The sequence below is a fragment of the Apodemus sylvaticus genome, chromosome 16 (genome assembly GCF_947179515.1).
Source record: "Apodemus sylvaticus chromosome 16, mApoSyl1.1, whole genome shotgun sequence".
NCBI classification, from domain to species: domain Eukaryota; kingdom Metazoa; phylum Chordata; class Mammalia; order Rodentia; family Muridae; genus Apodemus; species Apodemus sylvaticus.
The window spans coordinates 36,550,786-36,578,090 of record NC_067487.1 but is presented as its reverse complement, the minus strand read 5'-3'; the positions used below and the strand labels follow the sequence as shown (position 1 = coordinate 36,578,090).

General features: G+C 43.4%; 1 protein-coding gene and 1 pseudogene across 3 annotated transcripts in view; one reads left to right on the top strand and one right to left on the bottom strand.

Moving 5' to 3' along the window:
- Osmr (oncostatin M receptor) overlaps positions 1 to 15,682 on the bottom strand; it is a 64,293-nt gene extending 48,611 nt beyond the window's left edge. The window contains exons 1-2 of one of the 3 annotated variants that reach the window (XM_052159589.1): positions 15,386 to 15,682; positions 14,498 to 14,628 (exon numbers count right to left, since the gene is read on the bottom strand). The gene's annotated coding sequence lies outside the window, so the exon portion shown is untranslated. Of the gene's footprint in view, positions 1 to 14,497; positions 14,629 to 14,867; positions 14,920 to 15,385 lie in introns of those variants that run through there. The other 2 variants (XM_052159588.1, XM_052159590.1) reach the window with 2 other exon arrangements.
- A 3,227-nt stretch (positions 15,683 to 18,909) lies between these two features.
- On the top strand, positions 18,910 to 19,121 carry LOC127666569 (NADH dehydrogenase [ubiquinone] 1 alpha subcomplex subunit 1-like; annotated as a pseudogene).
- The last annotated feature ends 8,184 nt before the right edge of the window (positions 19,122 to 27,305 follow it).

Genomic DNA, 27,305 nt, shown 5'->3' with positions numbered 1-27,305 from the left:
GAGAACCTGGGTTCCATTTCCAGCATCTACTCAGTGGCTCAAAACCACCTGTGACTCCAGTTCTGGGGATGGGATACCCTGTGCTGACCTCTGTGGATACTAGGCACAAATACAGTACACAGACGCACATGCAGGCAAAATAACTGCACAAACAGAATCAATCTACCCAATCACAAAAGAATACACATGGAATGCAATCTCTGATAAGGGGATATTAAGCCCAGAAGCCCTGAATACCCAAGGCACAAATCGCATGAAGAAGTATGGAGAGGGTCCTGATCCTGGAAAGGATTGACCTAGCATTGGAGGGGAATATAAGGGCAGAGAAAAAGGAGGGAGGTGATCGGAGAATGGATGGAGAGAAGAAGGTTTATGGGACATATGGGGAGGGGGATCCAGGAAAGGGGAAATCATTTGGAATGTAAACAAAGAATATAGAAAATAAAAAAATATTAAAAAAATTATTTCAATTTTTTAAACAAATAATTAAAAATAATCACCGGAGCCATTTATACTCTCCCCTTTCCCTCTCACCAAAATTCAACCTGGGAAAAGTTAACATATTCCAGGAAATAGAAATTCATTTTCATTATTCAATACCATTTTCATTTTCTTTTGTTTTGGTTTGTTTTCCATATGTAGAGAATTGCAAATTGCAGGCCCTTTGATAAGGGAGCCACTGATTTATCAGGTGCCTTGATCAGAGAACAATCTGGGGCAGAGAGAAGCCGGGTGGCCTGGGGAAGAGCAGCTTGCTCTTCCTTTCATAGTTTAAGCCCCATTGACCAGGGGAAGCCTGAGTTCACTCCCCATCTTAGGACTCTGAGGCAGCAGGGATTCATGGAAAGCAGACATCTGGCCTCTGCCCTGCTGTCCAGATTTCCTCCAGAGCTAGAACTTCCGTGAGCCTGTTTATGAGTCCTGCTGCCACACCTGTTTATTTTCAAAGGGTGTTTCACAGGTAAATGGGAACCACAGCAAAGACAAGACCTAAATAAAGCGAATGACCACGGCGGTCACCAGTGCCCGAGCGCTGAAGCTGCAGCCAGTCTTTCTCTGTGTTTCTGTCAGCACATCATTCTGTTTATAACCGATCTCCATTTACAACTGCACACTCCGACTGAGTGCCAGAACCGGGGGAGAGCTAAGTCAGGGAGAAACAGTGTGTGTGCAGAACCCAGGGAGTAAAGGCCTAGTGGGACAGATGTGTGTGCCACTCTGCTGAGAGTGACTTTAGTCCTGGGTCCAGACATGTATCACTGTCCCTTCCCACTCACTCTTGGGACATGAAGGGGCCACCATAGAAGAAATTCTCACATCACAAAGTTGAAACAGAAGGCTCTGGAGCTGGTATGTACCTCAAATGGTTTCTCTATGATAGGGCTATTTAAACCCTGGTATTCTCAAAGACCACCATATAGGTCCCAGAGGCATCTCCAGCAGCCATAAAGACAGAATTGCTTCTGATTTCTTGTCACCTACCTAAGACCATCACTTTATGCATACTAGACAGGTAGTAATTGTGACCCAGCAGTCACTGTCTTCCCCTGATTTCCTTGGCTACAGCAATCTGCCTTTCTACTGTTTCACTGGCCTCACATCTGGTTCTCCTAAGTCAGCCACAGTCTGACAATACAATCAGAAAACTTCAAGAAACAGCAGGTAAGCTTACACATTTTACATTTATTAATTCAGAGTGTGTCTATGTGTGAATGTGTGTGTCTGTGTGTATATGTGTGTGTATGTTTGTGTATGTGTATATGTGTGTGTTTGTGTAAGTGTATGTATGTGTGTATGTGTATGTATGTATATGTGTGTATGAGTATGTATGTGTGCATAAGCGTGCATGTGCATATATGTGTATGAGTATATGTATATGTGTGTTTTGTGTGAGTATGTGTGTATGACTGTGTATGTATGTATTAGCATGAATGTGTGTATGTATATATATGTGTGTTGGTATATGTGTATCTATGTATATGTGCATCTGTGTGTCTATATATGTATATGTATGTATATGTGTGTGTAAGTATGTGTATGCGTGTGCATTGTGTGTCTGTAAATGTTTATGTGTGTCTGTAAATGTGTATGTATGTATATATGTGTGTGTGTGTGTGTGTGTGTGTGTGTATGGTTGTGTGCAAGCACATGCACTCTCATTCCATGGTATACACATGGAGGTCCAACAATAGCCTCCATCTTGTGGACTCCAAGGTCAAGCTTGGATTATAGGCTTGGTAGTAAGGTCCCCAAACATTATTCCCTGAGCTAATAAATTTTAAATGGCTGCTACTGTGTCAGTCTATAGTTACACTTGTTCTATGCCATTGCTACGGTCAGTGTCTTAGTGTGTGATCATGGACAATACAAGAGACAGCAGCCCAGTGTGTAGGTCTACCACCGCTTTGGGTTATCTGCTGGGCATCTTAGAATGGGCTTTCTGCAGACACAGAAGACCCCACAGTGTTTGCAGTGACTTCCCCGGACCGTCATTGTCAACTTGAAGACCATGGGCAGCAGGAACACAAGCACTCACTGATGCTTACAATCCTGGTAAAATCAATAAAGTCCTTTAAAATGGGCAGGATGGGAGTTGGCAGCTGCAACAGGAGACTCAATGGAGCATTTCTTCTGAGACCATACAGGAATAACCCTCCAAGGGCCAGAGGCTATGGAGAAATAGACATCACTTATTTGCAAACCCTGTGGGACAGCATTATGCTGTATAACAGAGCCTTCTCGAATTACCCTACTCTGAGGGTGTCACCTAATTTTTGATGGGACCATGAGGAGGAAGAAAGGCCAAAGATTCAACAACATATAGGAGGAAGTTGTGGCTGAAGGGAGCGGATGATCAGGAAAGAAAGTCCTGGGATGGTATTGAGGGTTTGTGCAGAGCAGAGCAGACAGAGCAGTCAGAGCAGGTATAATATTTGAATACCGTGGGCTGCCATGGTGAGGCACTGGAAACCACAGAGGTATATTGGGTTGATGTACACAGAGCAGAGATCAAGAGATGCAGAAAGAGATGGGGGACTAGGAGTAGAAAGAGACGGTGTCAGAATCAACAGTCCAGGTGAGTCAAGCTCGGGGTTTGGATTGTGGAAGTGTGGTGCTGTTAGGGGAAGATTTCAAAGGCAGAGCTGATAAGCCACGGGGTGGGCACAAAATGAACCATCAAGAATTTCAGCTCAAGCCCTTTGGGTACCAGACCACCATTTAGCAAGGCAGAAGACTCAAATGGATGGATTGGGAGTCTACCCAAAGCTCAGCTCCAGATAAAAGTTTAAGATGCTTGTTTGATCTGTAAGAGAAGACCTTAAGCGACCAGCTAAATACGTGGAATTCCTGTATCAGTAAAAGAAAGTTGGGACTATGCAGTTGTTAAGGCAGAAATCCAGACAGAAACATGACAAAGTCCAAGTCGAGAGCTTTGGGGTACTCCACAGCCTGCACTGTCTCCCCTGACCACACATGCACCATGTGAGAGAAATATTAAGACCCAGGGTAAGCTTGCCTGTACAGCGCTCTCAAAGATGAGCCCTGTGGGTGGGTAGGTGGGCTGGTGGATCAGTACCTACTTATGGAGCAGAGATTTCATAAGGAGGTTCATATGTTCAGGGTACATCATGTCCAGGCGCCCAGCCTCAAGTTCACCCAACAGGCTCAGAAACTCTCCGGCTCTCAACAGTGTACTACTCTCATTTCCAGTAAAAAAAAAAAAAAAAAAAAAAAAAAAATGAAGGCAAGGGGTGTGTCTGTCAGCATCACTGAGTCCTTTCCCCAGATCTGTTGTTTCTTGCCTCTCCCCATTATCAAATGGACTCTTGCGCTAGAGAGAGCAGATCTGTGTCTGAGACACAATGTGCACCAGAGACCTAGGGCACAATTGCTATCCAGGAAACATCTAGGAAATGAAGAAAAATGGATACCAGTTTTCTCCCAGCCTCCCCTCTCTGCTTTCAATTTATTTTAATGAAAACACCAATTAATTTCTTTTTAGGTCTTCCCCCCCCCCAAATTTACCAAATATTGCCCCGTTCATAACCTTTGGCCCACATGGGGTTGGGGAGCTGGAGAGAGAAACTGCTACCCGTGTTTCAACTTACAGTCTATCCATCGTTCACTCCTGCCCTCCCATGTCTTGCCTCATCTTGGGGTTCCGATCAATTTATATCAAATTCATACTCCTTACACGTGTGAAAATCTTGCTTGCTTCACTGTGTTCTTTGGCGGTCATAACTGCTCTTTAAACATCTGCAAACTCCTGTTCTCACTGCAGATCCTCTGAGTCTCCTTCCGTGTGAATGTTACACAGGTACTAAAATGCACTGCCAAGGAACACGTACGTAGTCAGCCTTCTCCTACCGGAATGTCTTGATCAGCCACAACTAAGATATTCCTGGGAAGTTCCTCTACCACAGATAATCCCCATGAGACAGAGCAGTGGCAACAGTCCTTCACTTCCCAAACCCTGGGTGTGCTGCCAAATTCCTAAACACTGGCTGTGTGAGCCACTGCTATCAATGCAAATGCCCCCCCTCTCTTTTCCTCTCCTCCCTCACTGTGTATGTGTGCCAGAAAGTTGTTTTTAAAATTAAACAGTCTCCGAGAGAGTTTATATGGTAGACCACACGTCTCAACAAATTTCTGAAAATTGAAATCATAGCAAGAATCAGTTTCAACCTCAATAAGGAAACACTGAAAATGAGCATCTCGAGTTCTGTGCTGTAGTGAGGAGTGGCATGTGTTTGGAGGTAGTTCTGCATCATTTCCTTTTTCAAGGGCACTGCCATTAGTATCGGGGAGCCCCTTTGAAGGGGTCTCACCGTTTCTCTATGAGACCGACGACTCACAGGCCACTCATCCAGGTGTCCTTCTACTCAGGCTCCACCCCCAGGACAAATGCCCCCTCCCCAGGTTCCAAATATCTTCTCCATCCCCATTTTGCATCTTTCCAGTGGATAGCATCTGTCCACCAAGTTCGTAAAGCAAATCTGACTTAAGGAATTGAATTAGTTCTAAACCAATGTTCAGTTAAACATTTCTGGGATGTGTGACCTCAGCTTCAGTTAGTTAATGCTTGGTCTCTAAGCTTTGAACTAGAGAAGCCAAAAGAAGAAATGGAAAACCCAATCCAAGAAATAGTCTCAATTAAAAGAGATGTAGAAATTTAGTATATACTAAATATAGTATCAAAACCACTTGAGAGGAGCTATGCTATTCCCATAAATGATATTAGAACAACAACCTGGATATCATGGGGATGGAATATCTGCCGTGTTCTGGACTATGATAGGAGACTAAGAGGCCAAGCACCACTTAGCTGCTGTATAAACAAATGAGATAAGCAAGTTATTTCTCGCCTCTTCTGTAAATGAGAATGAAAGAGGCTATATTAGTGTAGAGACAGGAGGATTAAGGGATTAATTGCGATTAAGAGAGACGTCACATAGTAAGTCCAGCGAGTCTGATCATTATTGCTACTGCTTTACTCCTTCCAGCAAAACATATTGCAGATCAATACAAGATAGAAACCAGTAAAAGGGGCTTAATAAAGCTTATCTGGGTTTTGTTAGTGTTTTGTTTTCTTTTGTTTTTTTAATGTGGCAGGCATCATATGAAACCAAAAAGTAGTAAAGCAGTAAAGATAAAGGTTACTTTCCTGACTACACACACACATTTTTAAGATATAATATTAAATAGGAATACATAACAAAGAGTTGTGGTTCCCAATATACAGAAATCTGTTAAAAATAAGATTAAAGAGCAAACAGCTATAGAAAAACCTGAACGTGTGATTCAAGAAAAGAAGAAAAAGTACATACTAAAAAAAGAAAGAAAAAGAAATTAAGAAAGATTACTAGGAATTAATAAAAGTCAACTTAAAACAGGTATGTGGTGCATGCCTGTTACGCCAGCACTTGGTGGGGGGTGGGGCAGAGGCAGGAAGATTATTGCAAGTTTGAGGCCAGCCTGATCTTCATAACAAGCCCCAGGACAGTCCACAGCTATGCACTGAGACCTGGTCTCAAAACAGTTACAATAAACAAGGGAAGCCATAGATGTACATGCAAATGTCTGGGCAGCGTCAGGTTGTCAGGATAGAAATGCCCTCAAGACCATCAATGCCATTCGCCCACAAGTGTTGAAGACATAGACATCACTGCTCACTGAGCCTCAAGGAGAGAAACCTTACACAAGTCTGCTCGACTCTACCGACTCACAGTGTGCATTTGACTTGATTCAGAACTAATTATAACTGTATTGCTAGGATTTTTTATTCCATATATTTTTTATTTACATTTCAAATGATTTCCCCTTTCCTGGCTCCCCACTCCCCGAAAGTCCCATAAGCCCTCTTTCTACCCCCAACCCCCACCCCCGTTCCCCCATCCACCCCTTCCCACTTCCCTGTTCTGGTTTTGCCCTACACTGCTGCACTGAGCCTTCCCAGAACCAGGGGCCACTCCTCTGTTCTTCTTGGACATCATTTGATATGTGGATTATGTCTTGAGTATTCCAAGTTTCTAGGCTAATATCCGCTTATCAGTGAGTGCATACCATGATTGATCTTTTGAGACTGGGTTACTTCACTTAGTATGATGTTCTCCAGCTCCATCCATTTGTCTAAGAATTTCATGAATTCATTGTTTCTAATGGCTGAATAATACTCCATTGTGTGTATATATATATATATACCACATTTTTGGTATCCATTCTTCCGTTGAGAGACATCTGGGTTCTTTCCAGCTTCTGGCTATTATAAATAGGGCTGCTATGAACAATGTGGAGCATGTGTCCTTATTGCATGCTGGGGAATCCTCTGGGTATATGCTCAGGAGTGGTATAGCAGGGTCCTCTGGAAGTGATGTACCCAGTTCTCTGAGGAGACCCTACAGATAAAACACATATCAAATGCCCATTCGAAGGAACCTGGGATTTTTCACTACCATGCATCCCCACAAGGGGGAACTACCTGGTATTTGAGGAGGTTAATGTAGACCATATGTTGACAGGAAGGAATCTTTCGAAATACTTAGTGGAAAAGCAAGTTTCTGAGCAGTGCTTGCACTAGAGCACCTCTGCAGGAGAAGCAGGGCACCTGTGCTACGGGGTTGCTCGGAGCTCCGTCCTAAAGGACCTGGCAACTGGGCAGCAAGGCTAACTGTATCCACTGGTGAGTGATGAAGCCAAGCCGCCCGCAGTGGACTCCTCAGATAAGCAGCTTCAACAGGTCTGCCCCTGTTCTAGCTAAAGCTTGCACCTGGCTGGAAGCAGTCCTTCACACCAGTCCTCTTCCTTATCTGAGCTGGAATCAGGCGAGCATTGGCATGACAACCCCTCTCCATTCTGCTCTGTCACTGTAAGCCTCTCTGTACCCTTTTTACTATCCTTGGTGTGCATGTGCGTATGTGTGCGTGCGTGCGCGCGCACGCGTGTGTGTGTGTGTGTGTGTGTGTGTGTGTGTGTGTGTGTGTATTATTTTTACATTTGAAACTTATATGCCAGGAGAATTGACTAGTTAACATTGTATTCTGATTTTATTCCAAGCCATGGTAACTAAGCAGGTTAGTTTCCTAAAGGTTACTAACGAGGTTAACACGTTTTAGGATCCAAATAAACCTAGGGAGTCTCATGTGTTATGTCTAAAACCTGTGAGCTCCTAGACCCTCAGTGCAGATACTAAAAATAATACATACCAGTTGCAATAAGTAAGTTTCCCGAGTGGAAAAACATATCACCATCCTTCTGATGAGTAGGTGAAAAATGTATATGTGAAGTTAAATTAATCCAACACATTTTAATCTAGTTCTTTAGCATGTAAGACTTGTGTATGTGTTTCATGGTTATATATGTAAATGTGGGGGGGCAATGGTCAAACTTAGGTGTCGTTAGGATCTGTCCACCTTGCATTTTGAGACAGGGTCTTTCATTAGGACTAGATGGTAGATGATTTAGGCTGGGATAGTTGGCCAGTGAGTCCCAGGGATCTATCTGCCCATCTCTACTTCCACAGCGCCAGAATTAGAAGCCCTTGCCACCATGCCGGTCTTTTTCTTTGTTTTATATCACAGGTACTCAAGATCAAACTCAGGGACTCAATCTTTCTCAGCAAGCACTTTATTGACTGAGCTATAACCTACCATGTAATATTCAAAGAAAACAGCTTATATGTCATGTCAGCCACACATATCACAAATAGGAAGTACAATTACTCACAATGTAATTTTAGACTTCATTGAAAGACTATATACTCAAAAGTATGGACTAAGGACTGACAGCAGCCAGTTGCTTGTCAGAGATCATGGGAGCCATGTGATTGCTTGTTAGGAGTGTTTTTTGCTGGGCTGGAGAGATGGTTCAGTGGTTAAGAGCACTGACTGCTCTTCTGAAGGTCCTGAGTTCAAATCCCAGCAACCATATGTTGGTTCACAACCATCTGTAATGAGATCTGATGCCCTCTTCTGTTGTGTCTGAAGACAGCTACAGTGTACTTATATATAACAACAAATAAATCTTACAAAAAAAAAAAAAAGGAGTGAAAAACCCATGCCACATTTTAGACTTGGTAGAAAAATCTGCAAATAAACCACATCCTCAGGTGACTGAACAGTACATGGATGTACTACAGCCAACATTTATTACATATTTGTGTTTTCTAGAATACTACTGATAAACAAAGGCGGTTGATAAATAAAGGTTGGTTAGTTCCCACTATCAGCAAGACACTCAGAACAGCCCAATGTAGGCTATACACTGAAATGTGAAGGTGCCCTCAGGTACTTACCACTTACTGGAGGTTAAAGTTCTTTACCTGTTGCTTTGTTAAGTGAGTTAAGTAGAGGATGAATTTTCCAAAAGCTCTAAAATCGCATCTCATGATGCTGATAGAGGACTTGAAGAAGGACATAAATAACTCCCTTAAAGTAATACAGGAGAACATGGGCCACAGGTAAAAGTCCTTAAAGATGAAACACAAAAATAACTTAAAGAAAGGCAGGAGAACATGGGTCAACAGGTAAAATTCCTTAAAGAGGAAACATAAAAATCCCTTAAAGAAGTACAGGAAAATACAAACAATCAAGTGAAGGAACTGAATAAAACCATCCAGAATCTAAAAGTGGAAGTAGAAACAATGAAGAAATCACAAAGTGAGACAACTCTGAATATAGAAAACCTTGGAAAGAAATCAGGAGTCATAGATGCAAGCATCAACAAAAGAATACAAGAGATAGAAGAAAGAACATCAGGTGCCGAAGATACCATAGAAAACATTGACACAACAGTTAAAGAAAAATACAAAATGCAAAAAGCATATAACCCAAAACATCCAGGAAATCCAGGACATAATGAGAAGACCAAACCCAAGGATTATAGGTATAGAAGAGAACAAAGATTTACAATGTAAAGGGCCAGTAAATATCTTCAACAAAATCATAGAAGAAAATTTCCCTAACCTAAAGAAAGAGATGCCCATGAACACACAAGAAGCCTACAGAACTCCAAACAGACTGGACCAGATCAGAAAGTCCTCCCCGCACATAATAATCAAAACAGCAAATTCACTAAACAAAGAAAGAATATTAAAGCAGTAAGGGAAAACGGGCAAGTGACTCATAAAGGCAGACCTGTCAGAATTACACCAGACTTCTCACCAGGGTCGATGAAACCTAGAAGATACTGGGCAGATCTCATACAGACCCTAAGAGAACACAAATGCCAGCCCAGACTACTATACCCAGGAAAACTCTCAATCACCATAGATGGAGAAACCAAGATGTTCCATGATAAAACCAAATTCATACAATATCTTTCCACAAATCCAGCCCTACAAGGAAAATATGGAAAATGCCAACACAAGGTAGGAAACTACACCCTAGAAAAAGCAAGAAAGTAATCTTCTTCCAACAAACTTAAAAGAAGATAACCACACAAACATAAAAATAACATCAAAAATAACAGGAAATAAAAATCACTATTCCTTAATATATCTTAACATCAATGGACTCAATTTCCCAATAAAAAGACAGAGACTAACAGAAATATTTTTCATGTAAACCTTCAATTTATCAGAAAATGTTTGTAATTCCTCTCTCAATAAATTTAGTAATGTTTTTATGTCTACCATTTTATCTGCATTATTTTTATGATAATCTTCAATTTTAACATGTTTTCCTGTATCTTCCATTTTATCAGAAATATTTTCCATGTAAATCTCTAATTTTATCACAAATGTTTTTAATTCCACCTTCAATTAATTTAGAAAGGTTTTTATGACTACCATTTTATCTGTATAATTTTCCATGAAATAGTCAATTTTAACATGTTTTTCTATATATTTCTTGAATTTTATCAGAAACATTTTCCATGTAAATCTTCAATCTTACCTGAAAATGTTTACAATTCCACTTTCAATCAACTTAGAATTATTTTATGCTTACCATTTTATCTGTATAATTTTCTATGATAATCACTTTTAACAGGTTTTTCTATATATTTCTTAAATTTTATCAGAAATATTTTCCATGTAAATCTTGAATTTTATAAGAAAATGTTTATAATTCCACTTTCAATCAACTTAGAAATACTTTTATGCCTACTATTATTATATCTATAAAAGAATTTCCATGATAATCTTCAAGTTTAACATGTTATTCTACATTTTTCTACAATTTTATAAGAAATATTTTCCATGTAAATCTTCAATTCTTTCATAAAATGTTTCTACTTCCTTTTTCCATTAATTTAGCAATGTTTTTATGTCTACCATTTTACTCTTTAATTTTCCATGAAAATTGTCAATTTTAACGTGTTTTTCTATATATCTCTTCTATTTTATCAGAAATATTTTCCATGTAAATTTTCAATTATATCATAAAATGTTTTTACTTCCTTTTTCAATAAAAGAACATGTTTTTCAAAAGAGAAAAAAAATAAAGCCCCAGTATTTAACATTGGTAGGAAAGTGGCCCAAGGATCACCGGGAAGAACAGAGGCCAGAAACAGGCCTGGTACAAAGAGGTAATTGGTTTTATGACGACAACCGAATTTCATCTTGGTACAAGCATCTCAGCATTCAGCAGGGCAGGGGAGTTCTGAGTTTAAGGCTAGCCCTGGTTTTATACACCCCTCCCCAAACGGCATAAGCCGAGATTTGAATGATAGACCATTAAATAAATGCATGGGAAGAACCATCTAAATTTTAGAGAAGAATTAAGTCTCGTCATTCCGTTCAGTCTATTTTTCTTAAAAATGCGATGTATAATGGTACTAAATAAAAATCAAACTAGTAAAAGTATTAGCAGAAATAAGATCATTTAAGTTTTCAGTGACCAAGACTTTCCCAAATTAGGAAAAGCCCAGAAATCATGAAAGTGTGCTGATGACGCAAGTATTTAAAGTTTCTCTGCAAGGAAGGATAGTCACGCCAGCCGCATATGGGTAAGGAAATAGATAGTGAGACAGCGGAGGGCTGCCCGCCTCAGAATCACAGAGATGACCAATCGCTGCTACAGAGGGGCTTTAAAAAGCACGACACGAAATGAGACAGACACGGAAACACAAACGTGGCGTGACTCCACTTCTGTCATCCGTCCAATTAAAAAAGACAGAGCAGACCTGCTGAAGCAGAGAACCGGAGGGAAACAGGTGACTACTGTTCCATGCTTCTGACTCGCCGTTCTGCAAAGACGGAAGAGCCGCGGAACCACACGCTGGAGAGCTGTGGGCACCGTCGATGGCACAGGGCTTTATCTTACGATGGTAACTACTGTGATATGTGTCCAATACCACGATTAAAGGAAAATGAGAAGAGGCAGCATTATGGTAGAAGTCGTTGCACTGTCTGCTACAGACAGAGTATTATGATTTGAGACACGGCAGAGTTTCTACAATGCATAAAATTAAAACAAACAAACAAACAAAAAAAACCCAAAAAACCCCTGAGTCAGAGAGATAGCTCAGTGGCCGCAGGTGCCTACTTAGGTCCCACATGCAGGAAGGAGAGTAGTTATTCCCCAGGCTTTCCCTTGACCTCGACCTGTCCGCTGGGCCATGGTCAACCTTCCTCCCATAAGTCCATAAATGAAGGTAATCAGTTTTTTTAAAGACTAAGAGAAAACAGCTCGATATAAGACTAAGGTGTGGCCTACTCATCATAGAACACAGACGTTTCATAAATATGTAGAAATAGTAAATTGGAGCAGTAAGTAACAAAATGTAAATTGAAACACTGTTTTGGATCTCATCCACTCCCAAGTTTGAAAATACATATATTTGGGCTAGTCGTGGTAAGGCGTATCAGAACTTCACACGTTGACTCGCACACTTACTTATGAAGCAGAGGCGTGTGGTAAGACGTTCGCCCTCAAAACAGCTCTCCTGGGATTCTACTCCATAGTAATACTCATAGTTGAGTATTACTCAACTATGATAATGCAAAGACCAATGCATTATCTTCCCTGAAGCATTGTTGCTAATCCTAAATATGTTTTCAAAGCAAAATAGCTATCAATAAGGGAAAAGGTAAATAAATTCTATCCTGCTTAAGGTTATCAGGAAACCCTTGACAAAATATCTTGTGTAGAGGTATGCAAAAAGTTCTCCAACTTGGATTGTAAAGAAGGAAGGGCACACTACAGTTAGGACATTTACATATGTAAACATACTTGGAAAACTTGAGGATATGTGCTTCAAATCATTATAAACAGGAGTGTCTTATAGTGATGTTTACCACATGTTATGACTTAGAAGTGATGTGGGGGTGTCAAGTTGGTAAAGTTATGTTAATCTGCATTGCCAGTTTGACTGAGTTCAGAATCACTTAGGAGATACATCTCTGGATGAGTCCTTCAGGGTGTCACAGGAAGAAGTAATTGATGAAGAAACTACCTACTCTTTCTGTGGATAATACTATCCTAAGAGCTGCAAGAGTATCCTTTCTCTCTGTCTCTGTCTCTGTTTCTCTCCCCCCGCCCCCACTTCCTAATTGCCAACACAGTGTGACCAGCTGTCTCACGGTGGACTATAATCTCTCAAACCATGAACCAAACACGTTTCTTTTCTTATGTTGTTACTTTTCCAGCACTTGTCACAGCAAAGAGAAAAATAATATCCTGTACTGCGTGTCCCCTCTAGACTGGTAACAGCTGTCGAGGAAAGGCTTTTGCGGTATCTGCTTCCCTACCGTCAGACAGTCGGTTGTTGTTTGTGTCACTTCAAAGCAACCCAAATCAAATACAATGTGAGGTAAGCAAAACCTGGGAAGCCATTTAATAAAGAGTAGAGGAAGGAAGCGGGTGAAGCCAGGGTCAGCCGTGGGAAAGAAGCCCTCAGGTATGGACAAGGCAGCTTACTTTGGGGAGGAGTTTTCTCAAGAAAGATGCTGAAATGCTGTGTGCTTTGCTCCCACCTCACTGCGTGAGGCTTGTTTTGCTCCCCTCTCTAGGAAAGGTTTCCTGTCCAGAGAAGAGGGCTGGAACCTACTGTTCCCATAAATGAGCGTCAGAGTGCACACTGTGATTTCCTTTCAAAGTCTGTAAACATTCAGCCCAGTTCCCACCAGGAAAGCACAAACTTTGTCCAAGGCAGAATGGTCGACAGCCATTCTTGAACTGAACCCGTGTGCCCAGACTAGGTTCTTTACTCAGGACCAAGGAAAAGAAAACAGCAACAGTGGCGGACTTCCTGTGCACTGGAGATGGGGTCCCGGGGCAGGTGAGGATGGGGTGGGGGTGGGGGATAGGAACGGGAGACTCTGGGCTGTGCCGATGGAGTGAAGGGGACAGGGAGAGCATCCACGACGAGGTCTCTTGTGGCTCAAGTTCCTCTGGCCAATCAGCTGGTGACCGTTCTGTCACAGCTACCTTCGACGAAAAACAGACAAGATACAGAACTGGACTCTAGAGCCCCAAAGAGGCCGGTGGTGGCACCGACCTCGCTGTGTCCAGCAGTGAAAGTATAGCCATCTATCTATCTAACCTGGGAGCATTCCTCACTGTGCTGAGATATCCCCAGGAGGTGTCAGATGTAGGTGTGGTTGAAAAAAATGCCAAGGATGATTCTCAAACACAGGTCAACTGGGGAACTCCTGTGACTCATCCCGGGCAAAACGGAGCAGTTCACAGACCAGGCAGGATCATCTACCCCAGCCCGGGCTCCCAAAAATTCCTAGCATAGGAGGAAGTGTAGCACAGAGAGGCTATGAGACTCGGAAGAATCTCCACTCTGTCACCTATCTGACTGCCATCTAATCGCTTAAAAGGAAGCACATGGTTTCTGGTCAAAAGTTATAGGAAACCTTATTGTTATGTAAACAAGGAAACTGAAACTAAGACATAAAAGGTAACCTGACCCTGGTTCCAAGTCTGTTTACATCAGGGTTAGGACCTATTGCGGATCTCGATGCGCCCCCAGCCCCGACTGCCTAACCCCCCCGCCCCCCCCCCCCGTGTCCCCCAATCTCCACCCCAGGTGTCCCCCCCTTGCCCCCTACCCTGTTCGAAAGCAGAATGCCCTGCTTCCACTTTCAATTCTGTCAGCTCTGTTTCCTCACATCCAGGAGTCCTGAGCTGGGAATAGCTTGATCTCAAAGCACTTTCACAATGTCCGGCAGGCAGGCAGCGTCTGTCGGAAAGCAGTCCCTATCTCTGTGCCTCCGGTCACTCACAAGGCAAGCAGGATAGACGGAAGCACAGAGGGAAGAGTGTGTGGTCAAGCGGCCGGTCAAGAACTGTATTCATGCTCTGATGTCAGCGTCCCACTGGTCCCTAGTCTCAGAGACGCTGACCCTCATGCGCATCCTTGCCTGTTAATGGTGCCACTTCCATACAAGCAGCTTGAGAAGAGGTACCTGCTCTCCCTACCTGTGCAGAAGCTCTGCCCCCACCTGCAGGTGCTCTCCTCCGAGTGGAGAGGGAAGCACCTATTGCCAGAGAAATCGCAGGGATGGCTGGGAGTTAAGGATTGGAAAGCAAGAGGCTGGGGAAAGCCATTAACTCCCACTCCCACTCCCACTCCCACGGAGTATTGGGAGAGCAACCAAATTGGCCCAAACGGGAATACTAACTCAGCAAGTGTTTCCCCAATCACTTGAGTGAGAGGCCGGGGGGGGGGGGGGGGGGGGGATGGTGAACCTCAAAGCAGGCCTGGTGTCCTGGTGTCCCAGGACGAGCACACGCTGAGAGCGTGTCTAATTATTTAGAGTTACCCATCAATTAGATGGCACTTTTCTGGCACACCTCTTGCGGGCCCCTGAGAGTGCAAAACCAAGGCAGGACAGAGCAGAGGCTGCGGGCCACCAAAATTCCGGGCTCTCCCGTCGGGGAAGCGGATGGAGGAGGCGCACGGGCAGCGCGGGCGGGCGCACGGGTCCCGTACTCACCCGCCTGGCGACCTGCTCCGGAGCCTGGCCGGTCCTCTGCCTCACAGGGGTACGGGCGGGCGGACGCGGACGTCTGTCCCGGCGTTTGGAGGCGGCCCCGCGCCCCGGCTATGAATCAGCTGCGGGGCAAGTGTCCAGGGGCGGGAGTTACGGGAAGGCGCCGGGGGAGGGCCGAGGGGCCAGGACTGTTGCAATTTCCCGTCTCGCTGAGCACTTTTGGCACTCCTGGGACCCACAGGAATTTGCCTCCTGGTCCCAGGGGGGATGTAGTGGGGAGCGATCGGGACCCTGAGACTTCCCGATCGGTTCCCGGGACAAGGCGGGAGGGACCGGTGAGAAGGGAAGTGGGAGAGGCCTGGGAAGGAAAAGCTGCTCCCCAGCATCCCGTTGTTCCTGGAGGGGAAGGGGACCAGCTGTGACTCAGTGCCCCGTGCCAGGTGTCCTGTACAGAGCCACCTGTGACGCCTGGGAGACCCAACCCCAGCGCTCCGTCTGAAAGTTACATGAAATGACAAACTCTTGGTGTCAAACGTGTGATCGTGTTAACTTTCGGCGTTCAGAGCAAGACAAACGTGTTAGAACAGAGGTCTAGCAACTGTGCTTCCTCTGCACCACCTGGAAACGCCCTGTCTGACCACGCCCCCTGCAGCTACAGATCTGAGTTCTTTGTCCACGAAGAGCCGATTTCTTTTCTTTCCTTAGAATGCCATCATATCTTTACTGACCCGGCACTTGAAAGACAATTTTTGACCTTTCTTTATGGCTGTATGGGAAAATGCCCGCAGCCACGTCGACTTTGGGAACTGGCATGAGATGATCGCCACAGAAGGTGTGGCAACAAGTTCCCACCGGTCTCCGGGCCTAGAAGCCAGGAGACCGGCCCACCTACCTGTACACTATACTTTGTTTCAAGCTGTAGTTTGGCTCACATTTGGAAACCACCTAAAAGTCACAAATGGAAGGGAGCGGAGGGAAACGACCTACGACGATAGATCATCGGGACTTGCAGATCCACAAATCAGTCTTAGAATCAGTAACTGAGGTATTGAGACGCCTCAAAACAATGTCAGAAACAATAGTTATTACAAAGCCTTTCTTTCATATCTGAGCACACTTTTTTTCCTCCCTAATGACACTTCAGGAAAGGATTTTCTTTTTTTAAAGATATTAATTCTCTCAGTACCTAATACCTAATGGTGCCTCAAAGACTGAAGTGCACAGTAAATATTTAAAGAGAATTTTTTTAAAGGTACATCGTGTCTAGTAAATAAGTGTATCTTCCTTTGCCACACCTTTTATTACTTAGTTTAAATGAGTCCATTAGTGTGGCTGTGTGAACAGCCTCGGGAACATTGCGGAGCTAAGTTCTAACCCACTAAAGAGGCTTTTTGATTCTATTTAACTAAGAAAATGGTGTGTGGGTGTGTCAAGATCGCCTTTATAGGAACAGTTGAGTGAGATGTTTCCTACAGCAGATACCCATATTAGAGTCATTGGTGTTAATACCGCGTTTGGTTTTCATGCACGCATGTAGAGCCTATTTTCCCTTGGATCGCCCTTTCTTTCTCCATCCACCAGTGTCCCCCAAGCCAGTTCTAATTCCACTTTAGTGTCACATACGAATGCATAATTGTATATGAAATCTAGAGACAGCAAATAAGAAAAAAACCTAGTGGTATTTGGCTCCCTGTAATTGGCTTAATTTGCTTAGTGATATTGTCCTCATTTGCATTCATTGTCCTATAAGTACTATGATTTTTTTCTATGTGTCAGGGAAAAAGTTTGATTGTGTGTGCATACATGTCTCCTTCACCCTCTTCTCTACTGCTGGGCATCTGTGTTGGCTCCGTAGCTCAGCCACTGTGAAGAGCGCTGCAAGAAACATGAATGTACAAGGATTTCTGTGGTTGAGTTCTTTGGGTAAATACTCACTTAATTTAGGCTCCTATTAATAGTATTGTTGAAAGAGACTATGTCAAAATATAGTAGTGGGCATACTTTTCTTTTTTCTTTTATTGGATATTGTCTTTATTTACATTTCAAATGTTATCCCTTGTGGGGCATGCTTTTAATCCCAATATTTGAGAGACAGGCAGATCTCTGTGGGCTGCAGGTCAGCCTGGTCTACATAATAGCCTGTCACCCTTGCTCCCCCCCCCCCAAAAAAGTAGTGATTTCATTTAATTTATTAATTCATTTACTTTTGTCCCATTCTAACATCTTAAATGTGTTCCTTTATTCAACATTTCTATTGTTATACACATTGCACATGTGTGTTCCTACTCAGAGTGGGTGCGGACACGAGTACTGTCCTCCCCAGTTCACATCAAAGCCCAGCATGTGACCATGTAGTCTCTCAGAGTTAATTGAATTATGGCAAGGTCACTGTGGACTAACACAGTGAAGCCCATATTTATAAGAAGATGTCATTCTGGACGCGGTCCCCCGGGATGAACACTGCATCCGTGTGAAGACAGATTCTGAATCTGTTTTATCTCATGCCAACGTCAGACAGGGCAAGGACGGCTGACACCATCCAGCAGCCGGGAGAGACGCATGTAAGAGGTTCTCCTGTGAGCCCCTGAGAAGGAACCTATGCCAGTCACAGCTTGGCTTCACTCTCCTGGCCTCCAGGAGATGCGGGAAGACAGACTTCTGAAGTGAAGCGCTGCCAAGTTTGTGCTGCTCTGGCAGCCAAGGAAACCCTCCCGTAGGTTACATGCCAAAGGTTAGTTTTTAAAAGTGGTCCTGAAATTAGGCCCAATAAAAAGATGAAAAATGCCAATGACTTATTAAGCTGAAGGTTGGAATCTCCATCCTTACTCAGCACTGATATAACTGTACTTCAGGGACACAGGTTCGTTCTTCTCTTAGCTCCTCCCTCCTCCTTGGACCTCTGGCTGCTTTTTGATTTCTATAGGGAAACCCTCACTGCTTTTCATTTCCAGTGTCCTGTCCATCTTATCCCTTTCTGTCTCTTTGAGACCTGTGTAGCCCTGACTGAACTTGAATTCAGTTGGTAGATGAGGCTGGCCTTGAACTCAGAGATCCACCCAGTTCTCACCTCTCTGTTACCCTGTGGGGCTGCTTATTCTCACTTGTAGGATCCTTCCCACCGCTGACATCTGCCTCTTCCTTCCCAGTTTCCTTAATGACCATGTTCATAGATGACATCAGTGGTCACTTGTGTGCAGCACAAATGACCAAGCAGTATTCATTCCCACTGCGAGTCCTTCAGATTCCAGACCAGTTCGCTTCTACTTCAAAGTCGGTATGCTCAAGTTCAAGGTACAGGGAGAGGGCTTCCAAAAATTGTCATCTGATATCCACATGTCCACATGACCATCATGGCGATCACATCTAGATATACTCACACCTGTACTCTCTCTCTCTCTCTCTCTCTCTCTCTCATACACACACACACACACACACACACACACACACACACTCCACACAAATAATATAGAGCCGGGGTCACCTCTGAGGAGCCAGTGACAATTTGGAGTGTGAGTAATGGTGCAGAGATGTGGTTCAAGATTCTCCCTAGCCTCACCATTATGGGGTGTGCTTGACCATCTTTGGGGTGTCCGTTGCATACGTCCACATATTCACCAACAGGGGGCAAGGAAAAATGAGTTGCTGGAATTCAGTACCAACGGTATTTGATGGAACCCATAGACTTGTCTCTGGAGTCAATCGCTACTGTGTGTCCACGAGCCCGGAGAACATTGACTAACCAAGCATTTTCCTGGCTTGATGAAAATAATTACTCAGCTATGGTCATCTGTTCCTGCTAGATAGCTAGGCATATACTATGCTCGTGTTGTGAAATGCTTAATATTACTACTTGTCTTTCTTGTCTTGTTCTGAGATTCCAACTAAACATTTAGCAGGCTCCTTGATATTGATTCAAGTGACCATAAAGTCCCCCTGTTCCACCCTCACTCTGTGCTTTTCAACTTGCACAGTTCCTATTGAGTTGTCATTGAGTCTACTCATTTCTTAGAACTTAATAACATTTTTAATGACCCCACCGGACATGGATTTGGGCTAGCCTCAGGCAAAAGGCTTTGAATGTGAGAAACTCATTCTGACCTTTCCTTTGGTCAGAGGTAGCCTCCTGTTCACAAGTGGCTGCCAGCGACTCACTCTTGTTGCCTTTAAAAGTGTCCTTATTTTATGTAAACACAATGCTTTGTGCTCTATGTTAGGATGGTCAATTTAACAGAGCTGTTCAGCTGTGACGAGTGGCACGTGTGTCTTTACACGTGTAACTTCTAGCTCCTTCCTTTCCTAGGAACAGTTTTTTCAAACATAGTGTTAGTATCCTGTAACTGTAACAAAAATCTGAGATGGCCAACTTATAAAGAGACATAATTTGAATGTTTTAACCTTGGATCAATTGAATCATTGGGTTCAATTGATGATAGGCCTGTGTCAAAGCCACATGTCATGGTGGGATTGTGACTAAGCAAAATCTCTCACCTCTGGGCAGCAAAAGAGAGAGACTGGGGAGGAAGTCCCACTCTCCTCTTCTAAGTCATGTTCCCAGTGAACACAAAGCACACCTTTTTCTTGATCAACAGAAAAACCAAATTTGAAATTCCCCCTTTGGCCCTGGGTTGAGAAAGGACATTTTGAACTCTCTCAACATGACATACTTTTATTTCCCTCTCTTAAGAGTTAACACAGTGGGCACTGCCAATCATTTGACCATGAGACCACTCCTCAGGGACACTCATTTACCTGAAGGAATGCTAAGGAGGTGAGAGGAATAATTATCCCCTTAATTAGAGAATTAATTTCACCCCTGTCAGCCGGCTCCAATGAAGCTGCTTACAAATCGAATTGTCTGGAAACTTGCCTTTTCTTCTGTGTTCCAACTCCCAAAGGGACACAAGACAAGATCCTGAGTGAGCCTGCTGTGACACTCAAGACTTTCAGGCTTTCTCTAAAGTCACCGCCTACTTCCTACAGTAGTCTGCTGACCATCATCGCTGAGCTGAGCCTGCCTGTTTTTCTTGGATCCTGATGGAAAAAAGAGTGACTTTGTCTCTCTTATCCACACCCCTTCCAGCAGATTCAGAGATTTCTAGCTCGCCTGCCCTGCAGTTTCTCTGTCAAATGCTAATAAAATGGCCCTCAAGCTTCCTTCTGAGTCTGTTTTTTAAATCCTTTGATTTATGAGATTATACATCCACAAGCTGGAACACTAATGCCCTGTTAACGGTAAGAACTTGTCTTCCTAGAAACTATTGGAAGAGCCTGAAGCCTGAAGATCAAGACATAAGTGTTTCAAAAACAAAACAAAACAAAACAAAATACATTATTTTCTTGTGAATGTTTTCTTTGTTCACAGAAACAAACACAGAGTTGTTTAGTTGACTGGCGATTTAGGCTTAGAGGCATTCATGCTTACAAAAACACAGAGTTCACCTGCACACAGGTGCCTATCAGAATAATATTGTTTATAATAGTAACTCAACACAGAGTTTCTGAGCTATGGGGTCAGGGGAGCACATAGCATCCCAGCATAGACAAATGCTATGGTACCCAAGCCTGGAGGCGGATGGTACTTCTCAGCTCAGTGGAACCTGATGTTAATTGGACTGTCAGAAACCACAGAAGACCTGGAGGTTCCTCTGTAACTCTTAGGCAGAGGAGTAGCTGTTCCCAACACAAGAAAACAAAGCTTACTGGACAGGCAGGCCCAGTCCCTGATGAATAGCCCAGTGTTTGTTAAAAATGGATAATAAACTTTCTTCATAAATGTTTTGGTTGTTAATGTTTTTAAAGCCATCCATGATATATTAAAGATGTAAACATTTTATTTATGTTTGCCTATGACCACATGGGTGATGGTATCCATGGAGGCCAGAAGAGGAGTCCCCTGAAGCTGGGATTACAATCATTTGTGAGACCTCAGAAATGAGGACTGGAAACCAAAATCAGGTCTTCCATAAGACAGTAACACTCTGAACTGTGGAGCCATTTCTCCAACCTGAGACAATAACTTTTTTTTTTAAAGATTTATTTATTATATGTAAGTATACTGTAGCTGTCTTCATACACACCAGAAGAGGGCGTCAGATCTCATTATGGATGGTTGTGAGCCACCACATGGTTGCTGGGATTTGAACTTAGGACCTCCAGAAGAGCAGTCAATGCTTTTAACCGCTGAGCCATCTCTCCAGTCCCAGCAACTTTTTATCTAAGAGATTTTTGTGGGCAATTCTGTCACTGCCCATGGAAATCACCTTAGTTTCTCCAAAGAGGAAGTTCAAGATTTCTCTTCAAGATAGGCCATTTTGAGAAATGACGCTTAATCCAGTTCATTACACCATCCACCTAAAATGGTCCTATCTGACCTTCTTTTTATCTCTGCTTGGACTAAGGACTTAAGAAGGATAATTTCAAAGTGCAGAGATATCCGGGGGTGAACCTCTCCTGCCTCTTGGTGTCTGGGCCAAGCTGATGGTGGAAAGTTCCAGTTCTAGGAGACCAACAGCATTCAGCTCCCTGCGGCAGGGAGGATAACCAGCTGAACCTCCCCAACCTAGAGGCACCTCGTCTATCCTGTGCTATCTGGGCAAGGACCGCCAACACACAGCGGATCCAGGGAGACCCGAGCCATTCATTTAGAAACGCAATGGTTGTCCCAATGACATTCCATTTACTAAGAATCGAGATGAAACGTGGACTGGGAAGACAAATAATCCTTCTTTTCATATGTGAACACCTTTCTGTTCCTCTCGCTGCAAGGGTCCCTGGGACGAGTAATGTGGATTGTTAATTCAATTAGATCTGATTAAACCAGTGACAAGCCTCTGCACAGGACTGTGAGGCCTTTTCTTTTTCTTTCTTTCTTTCTTTCTTTCTTTCTTTCTTTCTTTCTTTCTTTCTTTCTTTCTTTCTTTCTTTCTTTCTTTCTTTCTTTCTCTCTCTCTCTCTTTCTCTCTTTCTTTCTCTCTTCCTTTCTTCCTTTCTTTCTTTCTTTCTTTCTTTCTTTCTTTCTTTCTTTCTTTCTTTCTTTCTTTCTTTCTTTCTTTCTTTCTTTCTTTCTTCCTTTCTTCCTTTCTTCCTTTCTTCCTTCCTTCCTTTCTTTTTTTTTGGATTTGGTCTTTTTGAGCGAGACAGGGTTTCTCTGTATAGCCCTGGCTGTCCTGGAATTTACTCTGTAGACCAGGCTGGCCTCGAACTCAGAAATCCTCCTGCCTCTGCCTCCCAGAGTGCTGGGATTACAGCTGTGTGCCACCACGGCCCGGCTGTGAGGCCTTTTCTATGAAGGCTTGACTGAAGGGGACCAGACTTACCCTGAGGCTGGGGCACCTTCCTGAGAACGGCCCAAACCCCAAAAAGTCCGAGAGAAGGGCAGCGTTCCTGGATAGCTTGCCATAGCTTATGGCTGCTGAATGCTTCTGCATTGATGTTGTGGCTGACCTTTGTCGCCATCAGAATCCAGCTCCTCCGGACAGCCTTCCCTCCGTTTGCAACCGGTGTGGATGCGAACTTAATTCCTAGTCGCAGGTTTGATTCAAGCATCCTTTATAGAAAGTCAAATCGCCGGGGCGTGGTGGTGGCGGCGCACGCCTGTAATCCCAGCACTCTGGGAGGCAGAGACAGGCGGATTTCTGAGTTCGAGGCCAGCCTGGTCTACAGAGTGAGTTCCCGGACAGCCAGGGCTATAAAAAAAAATCCAAAAAAAGAAAATCAAATCAAAGTAATTAACCAAGAGTGAGCCCTCTCAGCCTCTTGACACATTTTACTGGGGTCATTAAAGCGAACTGTCTGCTGCATAAGAAATGAAGGGCCACTCATCGAGGGCACTGCCAGGGAGTGCGCTGCTGACTTATGGGTACCAGATTCCCTAGCAGAGGGGCGCGGGGGTGCTACACTGTTTTCTCTCCTGTGACGGCAAGGGTGCAGTATTGCTGGTGTTAAAATTCGGTCTGTGCTGTGTAAGCTTCGCTCCATGAATTCCAAGTCCCCGGCTGTGGTTGTTTATTAACTTCCAGGGACATTTTATTTTGATGTAGTTCAGTTGCTGTAATATTAGTCTCCAGGGGATAGCTGTGTGTGTGTGTGTGTGTGTGTGTGTGTTTATTTTATTTTTTGTTTTATCTTACTATGACAGGAAAGATCTATCTTTTCTTCTTCTATCTTTTTGTATCTGGGCTACCCTCAGGGAGATGGCCCAGGCTGGGGAGAAGTCTGGTCCCTTTTAGATGCCTCCTCTTTATCTTCATTTCATTTGGAGAAAGAAAGAGAGAGGGAGAGGGGGAGAGAGACAGAGAGAGACACAGAGACAGACAGAGACAGACAGAGAGAGACAGAGACAGACAGACAGAGACAAACAGAGAGAGACTGATTTTTTGTGTTTGTTTTGTTGTTGGTTTTTAATGTAGGTTCTAAAGAGTAAACTTTGGTTCTCCCTGATTTTCTCAAGAAAATCAGGTTCTCCCTGATTTTCAACCTTCTACCTTCTCAAATTGCCTCCCCATCCTTTAAAACCTGAATCGGGGAAATAGTTCTGAAATGGTTTATAAGCCCCTTCTCCTGTCAACATATAGGGAGGCAGGCATCTGACCCTTCTAGGAATAGTCTTGCAGTGCCTGGTGCGACCACGGGCTGTAGAATCATCAGTATATGAAAGTAGCAATCATATCTGTCCACCTCTGCTATCCTGAAGTACCACTTCATATTCATGAAAGCTATTTGGGAGATTTTTAAGAATTCGATACACACAATTTAGCTCCTCTTTTTTTTTTTTTTAAAAAAAAAAAAAACAACCCAACAACAAAACTTTGTGTGTATTCTTGGGATTCATTCAAACAGAATGAATCCCATACTATTACTAAAGTATTATAGTTTTTATTTGTTTTTTTTGTTTGTTTGTTTGTTTTGTTTTTTTAAGGCTTGGTGCCAGCCATCCTGACAGATCCTGGATGTCATCTGAAATGCCACTAAATTCTGTAGGAAATGCATACGAAGTAGCTCTGTTACAAAGCATACCACTGCTTTAGGAAAGAGCATATGAAGGAATAAGACCTCACCAAGGATGGAGTGAAGGCAGTGAGTTTTCTTTGGAGAGGATTGTGAATGGCTAAAAGGCAGGGGTGTGTGTGTGGGGGGGGGGCGGGGGAAGCTTTAAGTCTCCCTTTTCTATCTATTGAATTTTGATTCACATGAAAATGATTTTAAACCTATGATTCAGGGCTGGGGATGTAGCTTGCTCTGAGAAGGGACAAAGCCCTGTACTGGGTTTCCAACATTGCATAAACCATATGTGTGACACATACTTGTAACCCCAGCATGCAGCACTCAGGAGGTGGAGGCAGGCGGATGTGAAATTTAAGGTCATCTTTCCCTGTCTAGTGAGTGCGAGGCCATCCTGAGATACCATACATGAGCCCGCAGCCACCACCCCAACCCCCAGCTGTTATAAAATACATGGCTTTGGTCCTAGATCCTCCGCTGATGGAAGTTGGCGAATTGTTAGTTTGAGGCCAACGTGGGCTATATGGTGAGATCCTGTCTGAAAACAAAATAAAACAAATCAAACCAAAGAAACAGGAAGTGTGATGATTACCAAAGGACAGCTCTGACTCACCACGCCCAGTGCCTTGTAGACTAAGATTACTGTAGTGGGTTGGCCTAAGGCTGGCTTGTATTTTAATGGTAATGTGGGACCCCCAAGACTATTTGCCCCAGAGACAGAGACAGAGTCCACCCACAGATGTGATTGGTAGATAAAGATGCTAACAGCCAATAGCTAGGCAGAAGAAACATGGGGCGGGGTTAGGCTTCCTGCACTTGGAGAGAGAATGCGAAAGACAAAGAACTTGCAGGAGAAGCCAGGAGAAGCCCCCGTGGGTTAGCAGAAGAATGAAAACTTGGCCCTGTGGGTTGGCCAACTGGGGTTAAGAGCAGCCCAGGCGAAACATAGTAAGTAGTAAGTAATCTAATTCAGGGTTATCAATAAGAGAGTAGGTTCTAATAGCACGGAAGGTAGGCAACCGCCCAGCTCTAGGGCCGCTTTAAGCATATTGTAAGTATAAAGGCTGTGAATATGTTTTTTATCCCAGAACCCAATAACCTAAGGTGGGGTAGAAGCCGGGGCAGGGATTTTTTTTTTCCCTTAGCAAATTTTATTTATTTATTTCTTTTTTTAAAAATATTTTTATTTTCTATATTCTTTGTTTACATTCCAAATGATTTCCCCTTTCCCAGATCCCCCCTCCCCATATGTCCCATAAACCTTCTTCTCTCCATCCATTCTCCAATCACCTCCCTCCTTTTTCTCTGTCCTTATATTCCCCTCCAATGCTAGATCAATCCTTTCCAGGATCAGGACCCTCTCCATACTTCTTCACGGGAGTCATTTGTTATGGATTTGTGCCTTGGGTATTCAGAGCTTCTGGGCTAATTAATATCCACTTATCAGAGATTGCATTCCATGTGTATTCTTTTGTGATTGGGTTACCTCACTTAGGATGATATTTTCCAGATCAAACCATTTGCCTAAAAATTTTGTGAATTCATTGTTTCTAATTGCTGAGTAGTATTCCATTGTGTAAATATACCACATTTTCTGTATCCATTCCTCCTTTGAGGGACATCTGGGTTCTTTCCAGCTTCTGGCTATTATAAATAAGGCTGCTATGAACATAATGGAGCATGTGTCTTTATTGCATGCCGGGGAATCCTTTGGGTACATGCCCAGGAGAGGTATAGCAGGGTCCAGTTTTCTGAGGAACCTCCAGACTGATTTCCAAAGTGGTTGTACCATCTTACAGCCCCACCAGCAGTGGAGGAGTGTTCCTCTTTCTCCACATCCTCGCCAACACCTGCTGTCTCCTGAGTTTTTGACCTTAGCCATTCTGACTGGTGTAAGGTGAAATCTCAGGGTTGTTTTGATTTGCATTTCCATAATGACTAATGATGTTGAGCACTTCTTAAGGTGCCTCTCTGCCATCCAAATTTCTTCAGGTGAAAATTCTTTGTTTAGATCTGTACCCCATTTTTTAATAGGGTTATTTGGTTCCCTGGGGCCTAACTTCTTGAGTTCTTTGTATATATTGGATAGTAGCCCTCTATCAGATGTAGGGTTGGTGAATATCCTTTCCCAATTTGATGGTTGCCGTTTTGTCCTTTTAACAGTGTCCTTTGCCTTACAGAAACTTTGTAATTTTATGAGGTCCCATTTGTCAATTCTTGATCTTAGAGCATAAGCTATTGGTGTTCTGTTCAGGAACTTTTCCCCTGTACCCATGTCCTCAAGGGTCTTCCCCAGTTTCTTTTCTATTAGTTTCAGTGTGTCTGGTTTTACTTGGAGGTCCTTGATCCACTTGGAGTGAAGTTTAGTACATGGAGATAAGAATGGATCAATTCGCATTCCTTCTGCATGCCGGGGCAGGGATTTTTAACTACCTTCTGCTACAGATTAATGACAAGTGGATTCCATGGACCACCTGGAGATCTTGGATGCCCGTGAGGCTAAAGTCACACTTGGGCTGTGAAGTAGCTGCCTGAGGACTCTGAATCCCAACACCTGGTCACAGTTCTAGAAATCACATTCACAGAGAGCACGGCATTGTAAAGGATGCTCTGCCAGAAGCTTCGCAGGCTGCGCAGGAGACAGTTTTTGTCACTCTCCACTTCCAGAACTGATTTATTTCTGTGTTTAAGGAACAGATTTCTGTAGGAAATGATAAAAGTTTATGAAAATGGAAAGGAGAAAATAGTAACGTTTCACTCCAAACAAGAAAAGATAACTCAATTACTTCTTATTTATCAGAGCAACGTAATTGAAAATAGGCAATGTAGTACATTTCATTCATGATAGGAAGGGTTGGGTCTGGAGAGATGGCTCAGCAGTTAAGAGCACTGACTGCTCTTCCAGAGGTCCTGAGTTCAATTC